At 46.3% G+C, this 23557-nt stretch overlaps 1 protein-coding gene across 5 annotated transcripts in view; it reads right to left on the bottom strand.

Annotated features, from left to right (window-relative positions):
* Positions 1-23557, bottom strand: part of si:ch211-285f17.1 (sickle tail protein homolog) — a 643872-nt gene that overhangs the window by 414914 nt on the left and 205401 nt on the right. The gene's annotated exons all lie outside the window — the stretch shown is intronic.

Raw genomic sequence — 23557 nt, 5'->3', positions numbered from 1 at the left:
AGTTACTCTTTTGCCCTTTATGTATTTGTAGAAGCTCTTTGGATTCTCCTTTGCCTTATCTGCCAAAGCAATCTCATGTTCCCTTTTTTCCCTCCTGATTTCTCTCTTAACTCGACTCCGGCAATCTCTATACTCTTCAAGGGATCCACTTGATCCCAGCTGTCTATGCATGTCATATGCCTCCTTCTTCTTTTTGACTTGGGCCTCAATCTCCCGAGTCATCCAAGGTTCCCTACTTCTACCAGCCTTGCCCTTCACTTTATAAGGAATGTGCTTACCCTGAACCCTGGTTAACACACTTTTGAAAGCCTCCCACTTACCAGACGTCCCTTTGCCTGCCAACAGACTCTCCCAATCAACTTCTGAAAGTTCCTGTCTAATACCATCAAAATTGGCCTTTCCCCAATTTAGAATTTTAACTTTTGGGCCAGACCTATCCTTCTCCATAGCTATCTTAAAACTAATGGAATTATGATCACTGGTCCCAAAGTGATCCCTCACTAACACTTCTGTCACCTGCCCTTCCTTATTTCCCAAGAGGAGGTCAAGTTTTGCCCCCTCTCTAGTCGGGCCATCCACATACTGAATGAGAAATTCCTCCTGAATACACTCAACAAATTTCTCTCCATCCAAGCCCCTAATGCAATGGCTGTCCCAGTCAATGTTGGGAAAGTTAAAGTCCCCTACTATTACCACCCTATTTTTCTTGCAGCTGTCTGTAATCTCCTTACATATTTGCTCCTCAATTTTCCGTTGACTATTTGGGGGTCTGTAGTACAATCCTATCAAAGTGATCTCTCCCTTCTTATTTTTCAGTTCTACCCATATCGACTCCGTGGGCGAACCCTCGGATATATCCTCTCTCACTACTGCCGTGATGTTCTCCCTAATCAAGAACGCAACTCCCCTTCCTCTTTTACCTCCTGCTCTATCTTTCCTATAGCATCTGTACCCTGGAACATTGAGCTGCCAGTCCTGCCCCTCCCTTAGCCATGTTTCAGTGATAGCTATAACATCCCAGTCCCATGTACCCATCCATGCCCTGAGTTCATCTGCTTTGCCCATCAGACTTCTTGCAATGAAATAAATGCAGTTTAATCTAGACTTCCCTTGGTCTTTGCCCTGCTTTCTCAGACCATATGTCCAGTCATGTTTTGTACGCTCTCCCTTACTGCCTTTTGTTTCTGTCACCACTTTACTTCCCACTGACTTCCTGCGTCGGTTCCCATCCCCCTGCCACATTAGTTTAAACCCTCCCCAACAGCACTGGCAAACACTCCCCCTAGGACATTGGTTCCAGTCCTGCCCAGATGCAGACCGTCCAATTTGAACTGGTCCCACCTCCCCCAGAACCGGTTCCAATGGCCCAGGAATTTGAATCCCTCCCTCTTGCACCATCTCTCAAGCCACGTATTCATCCTAGCTATCCTGTCATTCCTACTCTGACTAGCCCGTGGCACTGGTAGCAATCCTGAGATTACTACCTTTGAGGTCCTACTTTTTAGTTTAACTCCTAACTCCCTAAATTCAGCTTGTAGGACCTCATCCCGTTTTTTACCTATATCGTTGGTACCTATATGCACCATGACAACTGGCTGTTCACCCTCCCCCTCCAGAATGTCCTGCAGCCGCTCCGAGACATCCCTGACCTGTGCACCAGGGAGGCAACATACCATCCTGGAGTCTCGGTTGCGTCTGCAGAAACGCCTGTCTATTCCCCTTACAATCGAGTCCCCTATCACTATAGCTCTGCCACTCTTTTTCCTGCCCTCCTGTGCAGCAGAGCCAGCCACGGTGCCATGAACCTGGCCGCTGTCACCTTCCCCTGGTGAGCCATCTCCCCCAACAGATTCCAAAAGGGTATACCTGTTTTGGAGGGAGATGACCGCAGGGGACCCCTGCACTGCCTTCCTACTCTTCCTCTGTCTGTTGGTCACCCATTCACTATCTCCCTCAGTAATTTTTATCTGTGGTGTGACCAACTCACTGAACGTGCTATCCACGACTTCCTCAGCATCGCGGATGCTCCAAAGTGAGTCCATCCGCAGCTCCAGAGCCGTCAAGCGGTCAAACAGTAGCTGCAGCTGGACACACTTCCCACAGGTGAAGGAATCAGGGACACAGGAAGGATCCCTGAATTCCCACATCCCACAAGAGGAATATGACACGGGTCTGGGATCTCCTGCCATGACTTAACCCTTAAGTTAGCTTAGCAACAACTACAATGTCAAGAAAAAAAAAGGAAAGAAAAACTACTTACCAGTCACCAGCCAATCACTTAGCTGTTGGCTGTGACTTCGTGCCTCCAGCAGCTGCAGCTGAAATAAACTAAAGACTTAAAAAAAAAAGACGGTAAAAGAAACCCTCACTAGCTAGCAGCAATCAGCCCCTCCCCTTGTGCTGACGTCACTTTTGATTGTCTTACCTCGCTCCTTGAAGCCCCGAACTCTTTATCGCTGATCCGGCGCTCCGACTCACTGCCCCCGACTCCGACACACGGCCCCCGACTCCGACACACTGCCCCCGACTCCGACTCACTGCCCCCGACTCCGACACACCGCCCCCGACTCCGACTCACCGCCCCCGACTCCGACTCACTGCCCCCGACTCCGACTCACTGCCCCCGACTCCGACACACCGCCCCCGACTCCGACACACCGCCCCCGACTCCGACTCACCGCCCCCGACTCCGACACACCGCCCCCGACTCCGACTCACTGCCCCCGACTCCGACACACCGCCCCCGACTCCGACTCACCGCCCCCGACTCCGACTCACCGCCCCCGACTCCGACTCACCGCCCCCGACTCCGACACACCGCCCCCGACTCCGACTCACCGCCCCCGACTCCGACACACCGCCCCCGACTCCGACACACTGCCCCCGACTCCGACTCACTGCCCCCGACTCCGACACACTGCCCCCGACTCCGACTCACTGCCCCCGACTCCGACACACTGCCCCCGACTCCGACACACTGCCCCCGACTCACCGCCCCCGACTCCGACACACCGCCCCCGACTCCGACACACCGCCCCCGACTCCGACACACCGCCCCCGACTCCGACTCACCGCCCCCGACTCCGACACACCGCCCCCGACTCCGACACACCGCCCCCGACTCCGACTCACCGCCCCCGACTCCGACTCACCGCCCCCGACTCACCGCCCCCGACTCCGACACACCGCCCCCGACTCCGACACACCGCCCCCGACTCCGACACACCGCCCCCGACTCCGACTCACCGCCCCCGACTCCGACACACCGCCCCCGACTCCGACTCACCGCCCCCGACTCCGACTCACCGCCCCCGACTCCGACTCACCGCCCCCGACTCCGACTCACCGCCCCCGACTCCGACTCACCGCCCCCGACTCCGACTCACCACCCCCGACTCCGACACACCGCCCCCGACTCCGACTCACCGCCCCCGACTCCGACACACCGCCCCCGACTCCGACTCACCGCCCCCGACTCCGACTCACCGCCCCCGACTCCGACACACCGCCCCCGACTCCGACTCACCGCCCCCGACTCCGACTCACCACCCCCGACTCCGACACACCGCCCCCGACTCCGACTCACCGCCCCCGACTCCGACACACCGCCCCCGACTCCGACACACCGCCCCCGACTCCGACTCACCGCCCCCGACTCCGACACACGGCCCCCGACTCCGACACACCGCCCCCGACTCCGACTCACTGCCCCCGACTCCGACTCACTGCCCCCGACTCTGAACAAGTCCGATCCTTACCTCAGGCGCTCCGATGGTAGGTACCGCATGGTATGTTGTTACATAAGGTTAAATCTCATGGGATCCAAGGTGAGGTAGCCAATTGGATACAAAATTGGATTGACGACAGAAGACAGAGGGTGGTTGTCGAGGATTGTTTTTCAAACTGGAGGCCTGTGACCAGCGGTGTGCCTCAGGGATCGGTGCTGGGTCCGCTGTTATTTGTTATTTATATTAATGATTTGGATGAGAATTTAGGAGGCATGGTTAGTAAGTTTGCAGATGACACCAAGATTGGTGGCATTGTGGACAGTGAAGAAGGTTATCTAGGATTGCAACGGGATCTTGATAAATTGGGCCAGTGGGCCGATGAATGGCAGATGGAGTTTAATTTAGATAAATGTGAGGTGATGCATTTTGGTAGATCGAATCGGGCCAGGACCTACTCCGTTAATGGTAGGGCGTTGGGGAGAGTTATAGAACAAAGAGATCTAGGAGTACAGGTTCATAGCTCCTTGAAAGTGGAGTCACAGGTGGATAGGGTGGTGAAGAAGGCATTCAGCGTGCTTGGTTTCATTGGTCAGAACATTGAATACAGGAGTTGGGATGTCTTGTTGAAGTTGTACAAGACATTAGTAAGGCCACACTTGGAATACTGTGCACAGTTCTGGTCACCCTATTATAGAAAGGATATTATTAAACTAGAAAGAGTGCAGAAAAGATTTACTAGGATGCTACCGGGACTTGATGGTTTGAATTTTAGGGAGAGGTTGGATAGACTAAAACTTTTTTCCCTGGAGAGTCGGAGGTTAAAGGGTGATCTTATAGAAGTCTATAAAATAATGAGGGGCATAGATAAGGTAGATAGTCAAAATCTTTTCCCAAAGGTAGGGGAGTCTATAACGAGGGGGCATAGATTTAAGGTGAGAGGGGAGAGATACAAAAGGGTCCAGAGGGGCAATTTTTTCACTCAAAGGGTGGTGAGTGTCTGGAACGAGCTGCCAGAGGCAGTAGTAGAGGCGGGTATAATTTTGTCTTTTAAAAAGCATTTGGACAGTTACATGGGTAAGATGGGTATAGAGGGATATGGGCCAAGTGCAGGCAATTGGGACTAGCTTAGTGGTATAAACTGGGCGACATGGACATGTTGGGCCGAAGGGCCTGTTTCCATGTTGTAAACTTCTATGATTCTATGATTCTAAGCTACATGTAATTTGTGTCTTTTTCCCCCGGAAACAGAGTATTCTCATTCTGCCAAACGCTCTCCTCACCCTCATGAATACTTCTCTGGTTTGGTTTAGTCCCATTGCTGGGTCTGGTTTAGATGTGTGGAATCCACGCTCCCTTCATTGTTATTAAATCTGACCAGCAATCAACAGTCTGCTCTTTTGTCCCCAACCTCTAGACCACCCTAGTGAAAAAAGAATAATGCAGCCACATAGTCGTGATACAGTAAAAGAGAAAAATGATGCCTGGAGATAGTGGAGGACCCTGGAAGGAAAGATTCGGGTTAGGGAGAGTTGAACTTGGGATGCAGCACAACAGTAATGACAATCTCCAACAAGAAAAATCCTAACCACCTATACCTGAACTTCAACAGTACTGCCATTCTCAAATCCCCCAATGTCAATATCTTGGGAGTTACCATTAATGAGAAGCTGAACTGGAACAGCTGGATTAACACTGTGATTACAAGAGCAGGGCAGAGGCTGGGTAATCTCCATGTAGTTCGTCTCCTGATCCCTCAAAGTCTCTCCACTACAAGGCAGAAGTCAGCAGTATGTTAGAATACCTCCCACTCACCTAGATGGGTGAGGCCGCAATAATACTCAAACAGCTCAGCGTCATCCAGAACAGTGCAGTCTCCTTGATTGACACTGCACCCAACTGTTATAAATGGAAAGCCACGTGGTGTAGGAAAGAATACTAGAGCCTGGTCTTTAGTTGTTTCCAAGCTTTAATTCATAGAGATTCCCCTTATATACTTACTTACACAACAACCACCCCCTCCACCACCAGCACTGTGGCTGCACCAAGTACTATTCACGGGATGCACTGTCGCACCTCACCAATCTTGTCGCAATGGTGGGGAGCCATGTGGTAGGTAGTGTTGGAAAAGTAGTTCTGGTATTTGAGAGCAGAATTCATAGCATGTGGTAGCCTTGGGAATGTGACAGGGAATGGAAGAACCAGGAGTGGAGGTGCAGGATCGGAAATGCAGGATGTGGCCTTAATGGAAGGGACAGTCGTAGCATTCGGAGCACTGGGAAGGGTTACCAGAGTCTGGTAGGATTGGGAGAGAAGTATCAGGCAATGGCAGCACTGGGAGTAGTGGGTGTAGGAGCATTGAGATGAACGTTCTGGGGGTGGCAGTGTTAGGAGGATGGACTTGGGTTGTAAAAACACTGTGATAGCAGCATGGTGGGGGCTTTGGGGAGGGTTTCTTAGAATAAAACTGAAGGACAGGATTTTAAATAATACATTTCATTTTCATTCATTTATTCCAGCAACTTTATAATTTCCTCCCAAAATGCAATGCTCAAGTACAGAATTACTGGTTCAAACCTAGAGCAACCATATAATTTCAAGTGGTTAGGTGTCTAGAGGAAAGTCCTCCTTTATAACCTAAGCTGTCAGCATGTGTTTTGGTCCTGACAACAACCATTACTTGTGGGGTTTTTTCCCTGCCACAGGATTGCAGTGACGTGAAGGTATAGAAATGGTCACCATAAAAAAAACCTGTTAGTCAAAGTGCAATTATGGCACACAGTCAATAGCGACTACTGCAGACTGGTGTTCCCAGTTCTGGCATCTATAAAGAGAGGAAACTTGGCTGGAAGTGTTGGGGTGGAGGGGGAAGGGAAGATTATGTTTAGGCTGCGGCCTGAGGTCCAAGAATCAAGTGGCTGTGAAAGGGTAAGTCGGGTGTGGGAAGCAGATAGGCCAAGACCCAAACATCCAACGGTAACAAAAGGGTAAATTAGGTGGAGATGAGGAAGGCGAAGGAATATGTTTCAATCAGATTTGTGGCACCACAAGGTTAATAATAAATAGATGAAAACTGGGAGGGGTCTACAACAAATGGGCGATTCAATCCACCAGATTACCCCCCCCCCCAACCCGAGCGATGAAGTTGAAATGACACCCACCTCTTCCCCCATGTGTAACACCACAAGAGGTTGGCTAGTGTGTATATTATGTTTTAGATAAATGACTATGGAACATTCTGCCCAAAATTACAAACACCATTGCACAGAATTCACATTTGTGTTTACTGCACAGAATATTTTAACTTGTCAGCCTTGGCTCAGTGATAGCACTCTCATCTCTGAGTCAGAAGGTTACAGGTGCAAGCCCCACTCTAGAGACCTGAGCACATAATCTAGGCTGACGCTATAGTGCAGTACTGAGGGAGGGCTTCACTGTCGGAGGTGTCGCCTTTCGGATGAGATGTTAAACCAAGGCCCTCTCATGTGGGCATAAAAGATCACATGGCACCCTCCATAAACTTGAGCTCATCCAAAACTCTGCTGCCCATATTCCAAGTCCCTTCACCCATCACCCCTGTGCTCAGGTCCGGCAAGGCTTCGATTTTAAAATTCTCATCCTTGTTTGCAAATCCCTTCATGGCCTCGTCCCTCCCTATCCCTGTAACCTCCTCCAGCCCTACAACTCTCAGAGATCTCTGCGCTCCTCCAATTCTGGCCTCTTGCGCATCCTCAATTTTAAATCGCTCCACCATTTGAGGCTGTGCATTCAGCTGCGTAGGCCCTAAGCTCTGGAATTCCCTCCCAAAACCTCTCCGCCTCTCTCTCCTCCTTTAAGACGCTTCTGAAAACCTACCTCTTTGACCAAGCTTTTGGTCACCTGTCCTAATATCTCCTTATGTGGCGCAGTGCCAAATTTTGTTTCATAAAGTTCCTGTAAAGCGCCTTGGGATGTTTTACTACATTAAAGGAGCTATATATTTGCAAGTTGTTGTTGTTATTCAAAGAAGAGCAGGGGAGCTCACCCGACGTCCTAGCCAACATTTACTTCTTCATCCATCACTAAAACCGATCATCTTGTCATTTATCTCATTGCTGTTTGTGGAATCTTGCTTTGCGAAACATGGCTGCCATATTTCCCTGCATAACAACAGTGAATGCACTTCAAACGCGCTTCATTGGCTATGAAGTGTTTGGGGTGTCCTAAGGTCATGAAAGGTGCTATATAAATGCAAGTTCATTCTTTTTTTGTGTGATGGACATGTTTGGAGATGAGAACAGCCTCAGTGGTCGGAAAGATAACTAAACTCATGACAGATCCCTTTAACAATGGCTAAAGTTGGAATTTATTTAATTGCAGATAAACCAAAGCTCTTTCCTTATTTCAAATTCTACCCCTGAAGGAACTGAATAGCTAATAAAAGATATACCCCCATAAAACATTTTCTACCCTTGAAGGAACTGAAGTGCGAATAAAGATATACCTTCATAAAACATTTTTACTGTGCATTATACAAACCCCTCATGTAGTTAAAAAAAACTTTTTGGGGGCTGAATATCTTCACAATATTCCACAGTACAGAAAATGTAACTATTTCTGCACAACGTTGTATTTTGTAACCAAATCTTTAAATTAAATTTTACATTCCGACTTTGGAGCATGCATGGGCAATGTGTTTGAACTGTTCAGCAGTATCTTAACTACCACATTGACATGAACAAATTTTTTTTTTAATGCTTTCATTCACTCCTTCTCCATATCTATGGGTAATGATGGGTTAACAGGGATGAGAAACTATAATTATTAAGAAAGACTCAAGATACTGAGGCTATTTTCACTGCAGCAAAAATGAAGAAAGCGTTAATAAAGATTTTTTAAATTATGAAGTGTGTTAATAGGGTGAACAGGGAAAGACTATTTCCTCTGGTTAAGGATCAGTAGCTGGGGGTCACCAATCTAAAATTGACAGAGAGTAACGAAAGAGGTTAAGAGAAAATTCTTCATAAAATTGATAAGAGCATGGAATGCTTTGCCACAGGAAGTAGCTAAGGCAGAGACCATTGTGACTTTTAAGGGAACAGTAGATAAATATTTGGTGCAGTGGAAGAGGATTAAGAGAGAACGTAGCACTGATACCATGCCATTTTCAACTTCGAGTACACATCAACCTTGTGCTATATTTTCCTTTATGGTAGACATTCTCATCAGATTTGATAATCTGTATCATCAAGCATTATTGAAGTCAATGAATGCATTATTTTTCCCCCAAGGGTAGTTGTTCACAAAAAAGCACAAGATGATTTTCTGCCCCAAAATTTCATCAACAATCCATAAGGATAATTAGATCAGCTTGTAGCAGGCCTTAATCCTAAAGCAGAATGTAGAAAACCAGAACAGGATATTTTAGTTCTCCTCACAAGGAAGGGTCTGTTACAACTGCTGCCAAAAAAGAGACAATGGAAGAAGAAATATCTTTTGCTGTTGTTTTAACCAAACCCACTGGTGTAACCTGCGTCACAGTAAAAAAAAGACAAACGAGAAGCAGATTTAGATTAAGCAAATTATAGTCAGTGTGCAGATTTGTCATAGTCTGCAATTTTGCCTGTAGCTGTAAAGTTGATATCTACCCTTGATGTCCAATGTACTGGTTCTTATCAGCTGGAAACACCCACAGCATTGGGCAATATACTGTCCAGAGCACTATTAGTCAAGTTATTAATGTTCTGGTCAAGAGCATTGGCTGCTGGATTCCAAGAAAATCACTTCTGCAAATTGGATACAGGACGATTCTTTATTCATCCAGTTACTTATGTGACACATCTGTTGGCTAATTTCGACAGGATCCTTCTGGAGTACTTGATTCCATCTTGATGCTCATACAAGAGGAATGAAGCAATTCACAGTATACAGAGCTAACAGGTGAAACAATGGGGTAGAAATCGCTTGGAGCAGCGAATCAACACTCCTCGTCGCTCCATAGATTTATACGAACCCACAAACTTACCGTGGTCTTTACTTTGGCCACTTCCTTGAATAGGAAGCGGAGAAGATCCCAGCATCAGTTTCGGCGAGGCTAGGACCCTGGGAGAAGCAAGAGGATCGATCTCTCCCCTTGACCAATCAGATTGCGGCATTTTTAACAGCTGCATTCACTGTCTCCACAGGCTCAAATTGTTAAACCAGGAAGTGAAAGGTACAACATTTTAAATCAATGTAAAAACGGTTATAGACAGTGAAAAAAGAGAGGGTAAGAAATAATTAAATTAAAAGAGACAGAAGGGGAAAGTAACAAAAAATGTAATTTTTAAAAAATTTAATATTTTTTTTAATGACCAAAAACTATTAAAATAAGAAGAGACTCCACATTTTTAAAAGTTAATTTTTAGTTGTTTGTCAGTCATTAAGACTTAATGTGCTATTGAAACTTAGTTTAGACCTGTATTTTTAAGCATATCTGTTTGGTGGCGTAATTAGTTACTTTCCAGCTGGGCAGATAAGCAAGTTGGCACCTTTTCAATAATTTCTCTGATTGCAGCGTGCGATGTCCTTTTAAATCAAAGCTGTCATATCGCCGGCGAACCAGTCGGAGCAAGTTCCGGATTTCTGCGTTTCACTGCACATGTGCAAACGCCGGACAGAACTTGCTCCTCCATTTCCCCACTAACAACGGAGAGCACTGTTGAGCTCTCCGTTATTTCACAAGCAATTTCTGCCCCAATGACTTCAGGGTGATTTAGATACAGAATCTCAATGTGAATAGATTTAATTTGCAGATTCCAAACTAGGAGGGGCAATTGATTCTGAGGAGAGATACAAAATTAGTTGGGCAAAATACGTGAGTGGCGGAACAGTGGCAGATAAAATTTATTATGAACAAATGTAAAGTACTGAACATAGGAAGAAAAAATAGGCATCATACCAATTCCATGAATGGTGTTGAAATAGCTAAGGATCACTTTCAAACATATCTAGGGATCCTAGTGTACTTCACACTGCAGAGTAGCAACCAACAAAACAAATACAACGCTTTACCATATAGCTGAACAGTGGAGCACAAATCGAAGGAAGTCATGCTCAAAATGCCCAGTACTCCGGTCAGACCATATCTTGAGTTCTGTGTTCATGTCGACACAAGGGAGGTATTCAAGCACCGAAAGAGTCCAGAGAAGTGTCATAAGGCTAACCTTTAGTGTCAGAGGTCTGAGGCAAGTAGAATGACTAGAAAAACTTGGGCATGAAGGCAAACAATAAATAATCTTATATAAGACAGTAAAAAGATATGTAAAAGGGAGATCCAGAAAATTACTTTAAATGAAATTGTGAAAGTCAGACAAGGGCACACAGATTTAAACTAGTTAAAGGCAAATTTATGACAGACGTCAGGAAGTTTTTAACACAAAGAATGATGAACACATAAAATGGACATTTGTAGAGGAAGGGAGTCAAAAAACATGGACTTACTTAAGAAGTAATTGGATGCTGTAGTGGGAGGGGGAACTCTAGGGTCTTTCCAGATGGATGAACTAAAATGGGCCCGATGACCGTACTCATCCATATTTACCTTTAACACTGGCTTATGATCACGCAGCATCAGCTCAATATTTTCTTGCTGCGGCTGGGAATTCAGCAATGATTGCAGTTACGAACCAACAATTCACCAACGTGACATCACACACTGATGCTCTTAACACTGCACCACGAATACTCTGCTTTTATTGCCGAATTGTAATAATCTAATGCACAACTCTTCCATAGATCTGAGCCTTGAAAACCATAAATCATAAACTGACATACATTAAAGACTATCCATCAAAGCTGCAATCTGCACAAGCAGTTGTTGCCATTAGTAGTTGTTCATTTTGAAGTTGGTTTGGTTTATCTTACGCAACGGATGAATATTGTATTAATACAATTAGAATTTTATGAATCAGAAATTCTATTAAGGGTAAAACATTACACACAAATTCTGAAGTGATTGAAGTATACACATATTTTACAGATTTTAGCCCAGTCATTTCCATCACATTATGAAATATAAAGCTAGCTTAATTGAAAAGAGTTGCTTCACATTATAGTACAATGTGAAAGTACAGTTCTAATAATAGCACTGCATAGAATCATAGAAAGTTACAGAACAGGAGGAGGCCATTCGGCCCACCGTGTCAATGCCGCTGAAAAAGAGCTATCCAGCTTAATCCCACTTTCCAGCACTTAGTCCATAGCCCTGTAGGTTACGGCATATCAAGTGCACATCCAAGTACTTTTTAAATGAGTTGAGCGTTTCTGCCTCTACCTTTCAGGCAGTGAGTTCCAGAACCACACCACCCTCTGGGTGAAAACAATTCTCCTCAGCTCCCCTCTAATCCTTCTACCAATTACTTTAAATCTATGCCCCCTGGTCACTGGCCCCTCTGCTAAGGGAAATAGGTCCTCCCTATCCACCCTATCTTTTTGTTTATTCGTTCATGGGATGTGGGCGTCACTGGTGAGGCTGGCATTTATTGCACATCCCTAATTGCCCTTGAGAAGGAGGTGGTGAACCGCTTTCTTGAACCGCTGCAGTCAGTGTGGTGAAGGTTTTCCCACAGTGCTGTTAGGAAGGGAGTTCCAGGATTTTGACCCAGCAACGATGAAGGAATGGCGATATATTTCCAAGTCGGGATGATGTGTGACTTGGAGGGGAACGTGCAAGTGGTGTTGTTCCCATGTGCCTGCTGCTCTTGTCCTTCTAGGTGGTAGAGGTTGCGGGTTTGGGAGGTGCTGTCGAAGAAGCCTTGGCGAGTTGCTGCAGTGCATCCTGTGGATGGTACACACTGCAGCCACTGTGCGCCAGTGGTGAAGGGAGTGAATGTTTAGGGTGGTGGATGGGGTGCCATTCAAGCGGGCTGCTTTGTCCTGGATGGTGTCGAGCTTCTTGAGTGTTGTTGGAGTTGCACTCATCCAGGCAAGTGGAGAGTATTCCATCACACTCCTGACTTGCACCTTGTAGATGGTGGAAAGGCTTTGGGGAGTCAGGAGGTGAGTCACTCGTCGCAGAATACCTAGCCTCTGACCTGCTTTTGTAGCCACAGTATTTATATGGCTGGTCCAGTTAAGTTTCTGGTCAATGGTGGCCCCCAGGATGTTGATGGTGGGGGATTCGGCGATGGTAATGCCGTTGAATGTCAAGGGGAGGTGGTTAGACTCTCTCTTGTTGGAGATGGTCATCGCCTGGCACTTGTCTGGCGCGAATGTTACTTGCCACTTATCAGCCCAAGCCTGGATGTTGTCCAGGTCTTGCTGCATGCGGGCTCGGACTGCTTCATTATCTGAGGGGTTGCAAATGGAACTGAACACTGTGCAATCATCAGTGAACATCCCCATTTCTGACCTTATGATAGAGGGAAGGTCATTGATGAAGCAGCTGAAGATGGTTGGGCCAAGGACACTGCCCTGAGGAACTCCTGCAGCAATGTCCTGGGGCTGAGATGATTGGCCTCCAACAACCACTACCATCTTCCTTTGTGCTAGGGATGACTCCAGCCACTGGAGACTTTTCCCCGATTCCCATTGACTTCAATTTTACTAGGGCTCCTTGGTGCCACACTCGGTCAAATCTGCCTTGATGTCAAGGGCAGTCACTCTCACCTCACCTCTGGAATTTAGCTCTTCTGTCCATGTTCGGACCAAGGCTGTAATGAGGTCTGGAGCCGAGTGGTCCTGGCGGAACCCAAACTGAGCATTAGTGAGCAGGTTATTGGTGAGTAAGTGCCGCTTGATAGCACTGTCGACGACACCTTCCATCACTTTGCTGATGATTGAGATTAGACTGATGGGGCGGTAATTGGCCGGATTGGATTTGTCCCGCTTTTTGTGGACAGGACATACCTGGGCAATTTTCCACATTGTCTAGTCCCGTCATAATTTTGTACACCTCAATCAAATCTCCCTTCAGCCTCCTCTGTTCCAAAGAAAACAATCCCAGCCTATCCAATCTTTTCTCATCGCTAAAATTCTCCAGCCCTGGCAACATCCTTGTAAATTGCCTCTGTGCCCTCTCGAGTGCAATCACATCTTTCCTGTAATGTTGTGACCAGAACTGCATGCAGTGCTCATGCTGTGGCCTAACCAATGTTTTATACAGTTCTAGCATAACCTCCCTGGCTCTTATATTCTATGCCTCAGCTAATAAAGGAAAGTATCCCGTATGCCGTTTTAGCCTCCTTATCTACCTGTCCTGCCAGCTTCAGGGATCTGTGGACATGCATTCCAAGGTCCCTCTGTTCCTCTACACCTCTCAGTATCCTCCTATTTATTGTGTACTCCCTTGCCTTGTTTGCCCTCCCCAAATGCATTTCCTCACACTTCTCTGGACTGAATTCCATTTGCCACTTTTCTGCCCACCTGACTAGTCCATTGATATCTTCCTGGAGTCTACAGCTTTCTTCCTCATTATCAACCACACTGCCAATTTTTGTATCATCTGCAAACTTCTTGATCAAGGCCCACACATTCAAGTCTAAATCAATAATATATACCACAAAAAGCAAGGGACCTAGTACTGAACCTCACGGAACCCCACTGGAAACAGCCTTCCAGTCACAAAAACAACCGTTCACCATTATCCTTTGCTTCCTGCCACTGAGCCAATTTTGGATCCAACTATCCATTTTCCCTCGGATCCCCTTGAAACACTTATCTGAACAATGCTCAAAATCAGAACTGTTCAAGGAAAAGTTGGCTTATTTTTAACCATAAAATCAGTGCCTCACTGCTATTTCCATTACCTGTGGGCTTTAAGTCTAGTGTGTCATCCCCCGACCCCTACCAAAGTTCTATATACTGAGAGGTATCAAAAGAGTCTTGCGTTACCTAGTGAAAGGCTCAAAATTGCAAATTGTATTGCAGGACGGTGCTCTCGTAATCAGCATTGTCCAGCTTAATTGGGCTTTCCTGCAGTCAGCATATAGAATGACTCCTGCTACCAAAATTTCAGTCGGTAGAGGACAAATAAAGGAGTAATAGCTACAACTGCACGTGCACTGTCACACAGATGAGCTATAAATTTCATCAGCTTTTTGTGTAGTTTGCAAAAAGATTTGGCTGACATTCTTTATAGTCTATATCATCCACAATGGGAAACCTTTGCCACAGTGACTTTGTTGAATGCCTAAGACGTAAGTTCATATGTTCAGTCCAACGGTGCTGCATTTGATTTAGAAACTATACAGCGCCCCTCTGCATGCATAAAAATAAACGCCATAAGAGAATTGAAACAGAAGACATTAAACAGGAAAGAAATTATAATCAGTATTGAATTCGCTTACTAAGTACTTCATTGATGCAGGTCAGATCAATAACACAAATCCTAAAACAAAGACAGAAAATGCTGGAAACACTTAGCAGGTCAGTCAGCTGCACTGGGGGGAACAGATAAGAACAGATAAAGGGTCCACACCTGAAATATTAACTTATCTACTTTCCCCACAGATGCTGTCTGACCTTCAGTGCGTTTACAGCATTTTCTGCTTTTGTTTCAGATTTCCAGCATCTATAGTTTTCTTGCATTTTATTAACACAAAACCTAATCTAGTTATGATTCCAGCAAAGACTGAACGTACAGGTAACTAATTACACATGCTTGTGGGAGGAGGGGGAAGAGGAAGAGAAGGTAAAATGCTGAACAAAATTTATGAATTTATGACAGAACAGGGATGGAAATAAAAATCTCGGACTAACTGGATTGCTCTTCCAAAGAGCCAGCATGGGCTGGATAGGCCAAATGGCCTCCTTCTGTGCTGCAACCATTCTATGATTATGCTGACAAAACTGTTGACCACACCATCCTCCTCTCCTCCGTTGTCCGGCTGGGTGGAACTGCCCTCACCTGATTTCATTTCTACCTACTCAGTTGTAGCCAGAGAATCACCTGCAATGGCTTCTCTTTCCTGCTCCTGCACCATTATCTCTGGTGTTTCCGAAGGATCTATCCATGGCCCTCTTCTATTTCTCATCTATATGCTGCCCCTTGGTGACATCATCTGAAAATACATCAGGTCCCACATGTACGCTGATGACACCCAGCACCACCTCACCACCACCTCTCTCGACCCCTCCACTGCCTCTGATTTGTCATGCTGCTTGTCCGACATCTAGTATTGGATAAGCAGAAATTTCCTCCAATTAAATATTGGGAAGAATGCAGCCATTGTCTTTGGTCCCCGTCACAAACTCTGTGCCCTAGCCATCGACTCCAATCCTCTCCCTAGCCACTGTATGAGGTTGAACCAGACTGTTAGCAACCTTGGCGTCCTATTTGACGCTGAGATGATCTTCCGACCCCATATCCTCTCCATCGCCAAGACCGCCTACTTCCATCTCTGTAACATCGCCCGTCTCCGCTCCTGCCTCAGCTCATCGGCTGCTGAAACCCTCATCCATGCCTTTGTTACCTCTAGATTCGACTATTCCAATACTCTCCTGGCTGGCCTCCCATCTTCCACCCTCTGAAAACTTGAGCTCATCCAAAACTCTGCTGCCCGTATCCTAATTCACACCAAGTCCGATTCACCCATCAACCCTGTGCTCGCTGACCTACACGGGCTCCCGGTCCAGCAACGCCTCGATTTTAAAATTCTCATCCTTGTTTTCAAATCCCTCCATGGCCTCTCCCCTCTCTATCTCTGTAACCTCCTCCAGCCCTACATCCCTCCGAGATCTCTGCGCTTCTTGCGCATCCCTGATTTGAAATCGCTCCACCATTGACGGCCGTGCCTTCAGCTGCCGAGGCCCTAAGCTCTGGAATTCCCTCCCTAAACTTCTCTGCCTCTCTACCTCTCCTCTTTTAAGGCACTCCTGAAAACCTACCTCTTTGAGCAAGCTTTTGGTCACCTGTCCTAATATCTCCTTATGTGGCTCAGTGTCAAATTTAGTTTGATAATCGTTCCCGTGAAGCGCCTTGGGATGTTTTACTCTGTTAAAGGCACTGTATAAATGCAAATTGTTGTTGTCCTGTAACTTTGATGTTCTCCTTCTGGTAGAAGAGTACTAAATTGGATGGAAATTAAGTTCCGACGCCTTATGGTCTGTGGCAGAATGTGGTTGTTAAAAATAGATTCAAGCCTTTCATTGACTTTGTTATGTCATAACCACCACCACTATTGAATTTATTTAATCCTGCAGCTTTTGCACAAATCCAGCACGAATGTCTGGCCTCAAGTTAACCAACCTGCCTGGCTATGATCTCAGAGGTGCAGAACCTTGGCATAGTGCTAAATCCTGAGTTTAGATTCCTTTCATCACATCTGTTCTGTTACCAAATCCCATTTCTTGTACCTCCACGGCTTTGCACACCTCTAACCCTACTTCTACCATAATCCTGCAAAACCTTAATCTTTGCCTTCATCACCAACAGGCTGAGCCTCTCTCTCACACTCTTATAGTTGGGTACCCAGCCTTATCCCTCCATCGGCTTCAAATACAAAATGCTACAATCTGCATCTTGACCCAAAATAAGTTCCACATCCCCATCACTCGCCCCCTCCTCCCCGCCCCATCCTCTTCAACCTCCATTAGCTCCGTGAGTTGCGTTCAGAATTCTTGTCCTCGGTTTCAAGTCATTCCATGGACATGTCCCAACCCATCTTGATGATACCTCCTGCGTTATGTCCTCACACGCATCATCCGTTTCTCTTCTTGACCCCTATTGCTTCTGCTCTACCACTCGCTCAGCAACTACACTCCTGTCTTCTGGAACTTTCTGCCCACTTTCTCTGTCTTCCCACTTCCTTCCCTGCTTTTAAAAGTCTCAAAACTCTGCTCTTTGACCACGTATTTGGTTCTCCACCCTAACACTCTACATTTTTCTCTTTTCCCCTTTCCCCTCCAGCTCAGCATCCAATGTTTTGTCCTCCTTAGTGTGAAGTGCTTTGTCATCTTGCAGCACAAGAAACAATATGGAAAACTAAGTTATTATGTGTGCCTGAGTTATCCTAAAAAGGACTAACTGCACGGTTCAGCCGTTTCTCAAATTCTGCTATGCTCACGCAATAACCGATAGGCTATACAATGACATCACCTCCAATTATCCACTGTTCTTAATTTACAACAGTACGAATGAATCCATGTCAATTAAATCTATTTTGTTGTTAGTGTTCAAAATTAACCACTATGCACTATTTTAATGTAAAAATTCTAAGTTTTCCAGGGAAGCATTGTAGCAATGCTTGCAACAGTGAGGAACTGGGGGAAGCATTTCAATGCACCGCCTACAATTCTAAGTTTGTTGCCTGCAATCTAGCTCTGGATTTACTTAGGTTGGGTTTCACAATGAAAACCTTCGGATCACCCACCTATAAATGTAATCTGGAAACACTAACACCCCTCCTAAATTAACACGTCAATCTGAGCATGTAATTACACTCTAAGAAATCATCCTTGCAATGATGAATTTTTTTTATTCGTTCACGGGATGTGGGCGTCGCTGGCAAGGCCAGCATTTATTGCCCATCCCGAATTGCCCTTGAGAAGGTGGTGGTGAGCCGCTTTCTTGAACCGCTGCAGTCCGTGTGGTGACGGTTCTCCCACAGTGCTGTTAGGAAGGGAGTTCCAGGATTTTGACCCAGCGACAATGAAGGAACGGCGATATATTTCCAAGTCGGGATGGTGTGTGACTTGGAGGGGAACGTGCAGGTGGTGTTGTTCCCATGTGCCTGCTGCTCTTGTCCTTCTAGGTGGTAGAGGTCGCGGGTTTGGGAGGTGCTGTCGAAGAAGCCTTGGCGAGTTGCTGCAGTGCATCCTGTGGATAGTGCACACTGCAGCCACGGTGCGCCGGTGGTGAAGGGAGTGAATGTTCAGGGTGGTGGATGGGGTGCCAATCAAGCGGGCTGCTTTATCTTGGATGGTGTCGAGCTTCTTGAGTGTTGTTGGAGCTGCACTCATCCAGGCAAGTGGAGAGTATTCCATCACACTCCTGACTTGTGCCTTGTCGATGGTGGAAAGGCTTTGGGGAGTCAGGAGGTGAGTCACTCGCCGCAGAATACCCAGCCTCTGACCTGCTCTAGTAGCCACAGTATTTATATGGCTGGTCCAGTTAAGTTTCTGGTCAATGGTGACCCCCAGGATGTTGATGGTGGGGGATTCGGCGATGGTAATGCCGTTGAATGTCAGGGGGAGGTGATTAGACTCTCTCTTGTTGGAGATGGTCATTGCCTGGCACTTGTCTGGCGCGAATGTTACTTGCCACTTGTGAGCCCAAGCCTGGATGTTGTCCAGGTCTTGCTGCATGCGGGCTCGGACTGCTTCATTATTTGAGGGGTTGTGAATGGAACTGAACACTGTGCAGTCATCAGCGAACATCCCCATTTCTGACTTTATGATGGAGGGAAGGTCATTGATGAAGCAGCTGAAGATGGTTGGGCCTAGGACACTGCCCTGAGGAACTCCTGCAGCAATGCCCTGGGGCTGAGATGATTGGCCTCCAACAACCACTACCATCTTCCTTTGTGCTAGGTATGACTCCAGCCACTGGAGAGTTTTTCCCCGATTCCCATTGACTTCAATTTTACTAGGGCTCCTTGGTGCCACACTCGGTCAAATGCTGCCTTGATGTCAAGGGCAGTCACTCTCACCTCACCTCTGGAATTCAGCTCTTTTGTCCATGTTTGGACCAAGGCTGTAATGAGGTCTGGAGCCGAGTGGTCCTGGCGGAACCCAAACTGAGCATCGGTGAGCAGGTTATTGGTTAGTAAGTGCCGCTTGATAGCACTGTCGACGACACCTTCCATCACTTTGCTGATGATTGAGAGTAGACTGATGGGGCGGTAGTTGGCCGGATTGGATTTGTCCTGCTTTCTGTGGACAGGACATACCTGGGCAATTTTCCACATTGTCGGGTAGATGCCAGTGTTGTAGCTGTACTGGAACAGCTTGGCTAGAGGCGCAGCTAGTTCTGGAGCACAAGCCTTCAGCACTATAGCTGGGATGTTGTCGGGGCCCATAGCCTTTGCTGTATCCAGTGCACTCAGCCGTTTCTTGCTATCACGTGGAGTGAATCGAATTGGCCGAAGACTGGCTTCCGTGATGGTGGGGATATCGGGAGAAGGCTGAGATGGATCATCCACTCGGCACTTCTGGCTGAAGATGGTTGCAAACGCTTCAGCCTTGTCTTTTGCACTCACGTGCTGGACTCCGCCATCATTGAGGATGGGGATGTTTGCAGAGCCTCCTCCTCCCATTCGTTGTTTAATTGTCCACCACCATTCACGACTGGATGCGGCAGGACTGCAGAGCTTTGATCTGATCCGTTGGTTGTGGAATCGCTTAGCTCTGTCTATAGCATGTTGCTTCCGCTGTTTAACATGCATGTAGTCCTGAGTTGTAGCTTCACCAGGTTGGTACCTCATTTTTAGGTACGCCTGGTGCTACTCCTGGCATGCTCTTCTACACTCTTCATTGAACCAGGGTTGATCCCCTGGCTTGTTGGTAATGGTAGAGTGAGGAATATGCCGGGCCATGAGGTTACAGATTGTGCTGGAATACAATTCTGCTGCTGCTGATGGCCCACAGCGCCTCATGGATGCCCAGTTTTGAGCTGCTAGATCCATTCTGAATCTATCCCATTTAGCACGGTGGTAGTGCCACACAACACGTTGGATGGTGTCCTCAGTGCGAAGACGGGACTTCATCTCCACGAGGACTGTGTGGTGGTCACTCCTACCAATACTGTCATGGACAGATGCATTTGCGACAGGTGGATTGGTGAGGACGAGGTCAAGTAAGTTTTTCCCTCGTGTTGGTTCGCTCACCACCTGCCGCAGGCCCAGTCTAGCAGCTATGTCCTTCAGGACTCGGCCAGCTCGGTCAGTCGTGGTGCTGCCGAGCCACTCTTGGTGATGGACATTGAAGTCCCCCACCCAGAGTACATTTTGTGCCCTTGCTACCCTCAGTGCTTCCTCCAAGTGGTGCTGAACATGGAGGAGGACTGATTCATCAGCTGAGGGAGGACGGTAGGTGGTAATCAGCAGGAGGTTTCCTTGCCCATGTTTGACATGATGCCATGAGATTTCATGGGGTCCAGAGTCAATGTTGAGGACTCCCAGGGCCACTCCCTCCTGACTGTATATCACTGTACCGCCACCTCTGGTGGGCCTGTCCTGCCGGTGGGACAGGACATCCCCAGGGATGGTGATGGAAGACTCTGGGATGTTGGCTGAAAGGTATGATTCTGTAAGTATGGCTATGTCAGGCTTGACTAGTCTGTGGGACAGCTCTCCCAATTTTGGTACAAGTCCCCAGATGTTAGTAAGGAGGACCTTGCAGGGTCGACTGGGCTTGGTGTTTTTTTGCCGTTGTCGTGTCCGGTGCCTAGTGGTCCGATGCCGGGTGGTCCGTCCGGTTTTATTCTTATTGTGACTTTTCGTAGCGAGATTTTACAACTGAGTGGCTTGCTGGGCCATTTCAGAGGGCAATTAAGAATAAACCACATTGCTGTGGGTCTGGAGTCACATATCGGCCAGACCGGGTAAGGACGGCAGGTTTCCTTCCCTAAAGGACATTAGTGAACCAGATGGGTTTTTACGACAATCCGGTAGTTTCATGGCCATCATTACTGATACTAGTATTTTAATTCCAGATTTTTATTTAATTAATTGAATTTAATTAATTAATTGAATTTAAATTCGCCAGCTGCCGTGGCGGGATTTGAACTCATGACTCTGGATTTTCGTCCAGGCCTCTGGATTACTGGTCCAGTAACATAACCAGCAACTAGCAGCAAACAAACTGAAATTGTACCTGGTTGGATGCACTTTGTCCAAATTACAGTCAAACCTTGTTATTGCTAATTCATGGGGAACAGCAAAATATTTTTCATTTGTTGATCTTTCCAAGATTTGAGCTGGTCTACTGTAATGGACTTTCAGCCAAGGCGAGCTCCAAAACTGTTTTAAAGTTTGTAATAAAAGTTTGAATGATGAGGTTCTGCTATATGTGTGTTGGTGGATAACTATTTTTTCCCTTAATGTTTTCTTCTTCCTCTCCTTTCATATGCAACTTATCTACTAAAGATGAGAATTTTGAGAAAAAACTGGATTGTTTGAACCTTCTATACAAAGTTTGGGGACAGGTTTTAAAAAGCTTGGTTCCTTTCCAGGTCCCACAAAGGTTACAGTACTCAGCTATTATTTTCAATTAGGATGCAAAGAGGCTTCAAGGCGATTTAGACAAGTTGAGTGAGTGAGCAAATGCATGGCAGATGCAGCCAAATGTGGATAAATATGAAGTTATCCACTTCGGAAGGAAAAACAGAAAAGCAGAATATTATTTAAATGGTGATAGATTGGGAAATGTTGATGTACAAAAGGACCTGGGTGTCCTTGTACACCAGTCACTGAAAGCAAACATGCAGGTGCAGCAAGCAGTTAGGAAGGCAAATGGTATGTTGGCCTTCATTGCAAGAGGATTTGAGTACAAGAGCAAGGATGTCTTACTGCAGTTATACAGGACTTTGGTGAGACCACACCTGGAGTATTGTGTGCAGTTTTGGTCTCCTTACCTAAGAAAGGATGTTCTTGCCATAAAAGGAGCGTAACAAAGGTTCACCAGGCTGATTCCTGGGATGGCAAGACTGTCGTATGAGGAGAGTTTGTGTCGACTCGGCCTGAATTCACTCGAGTTTAGAAGAATGCGAGAGAATCTCATTGAAACATATAAAATTCTGACAGGGCTAGACAGACTGGATGCAGGGAGGATGTTTCCCCTAGCTGGGGAACCCAGAACGAGGGGTCACAGTCTCAGGATACGGGGTAGGACATTTAGGACTGAGATGAAGAAAAATTTCTTCACTCAGAGGGTGGTGAACCTGTGGAATTCTCTACCACAGAAGGCTGTGGAGGCTAAGTCACTGAATATATTTAAGAAGGAGATAGATAGATTTCTAGACACAAAAGGCATCAAGGGGCATGGGGAGAGAACGGGAATATGGTATTGAGATAGAGGATCAGCCATGATCATATTGAATGGCGGAGCAGGCTCGAAGGGCCGAATGGCCTACTCCTGCTCCTATTTTCTATGTTTCTATGTTTCAATTGGAGACAATTCTTTTATTGCTTGAATGACTCATGAAAAATTTAGAGGTAGAAGCTTAACTACAAGACGGTTTTTGCAACAAACCCAGATAAGCTGTGGCTCCATCACACACTTTGGTGAATACTCAAGGTGAAAGCCAGCCTCGCTAGAGGAGCCTTGTACGGCCAAAACTGACACAGAACTGAAAATCTTAGACACTTGAGCTAAAACTTGATCATGGCAAGTCTCAAAATGATAGGTGCTGAATCATTAGGCAGTAGGCACAGCAGATGACCACAGTTACTGGTCCATATTAAAACCACTGGCTAATAGAAGTTAAAATACAATTAGTATTGTAGAGAGACATTATTTGTTGAAGACAGTTTGCAAAAAAAGTTGTAGTGATGATGATTGATTATATAACTATATCCCCTCCAATTACAATGAGTGGTCTGGGTGAGGAAGAAAGGCCAAAATGTTCAGCAATCTTGACAAGTAAGCTTTGTTATCTGAAACCAATTAGCAATTCTTCAGGTTGAGGCTACAGGAAGGCTGGATCCACAAAAAATAACCTGTTCGTAGCAGAATTAAGTCAGCTTATGATTTCTCAATTCCTGGAGAGTAAGGTAACTGAACTTAACAGAATCCAGTTTTATTTTTATCGCTTGATATCTAGACTCTTGCATATTTTATTACTTAATAGAATGGACTTTATTTCATAGGATGCCAAAATCCCTTTTCTCCAGTCAGTTGAAGTATTCCGGAGCATTACATGTTCAGAGCAAGAA

The sequence above is a fragment of the Heptranchias perlo genome, chromosome 2, assembly GCF_035084215.1.
Source record: "Heptranchias perlo isolate sHepPer1 chromosome 2, sHepPer1.hap1, whole genome shotgun sequence".
Taxonomy (NCBI): Eukaryota; Metazoa; Chordata; class Chondrichthyes; order Hexanchiformes; family Hexanchidae; genus Heptranchias; species Heptranchias perlo.
This window is presented reverse-complemented; position numbering and strand designations above follow the sequence as displayed.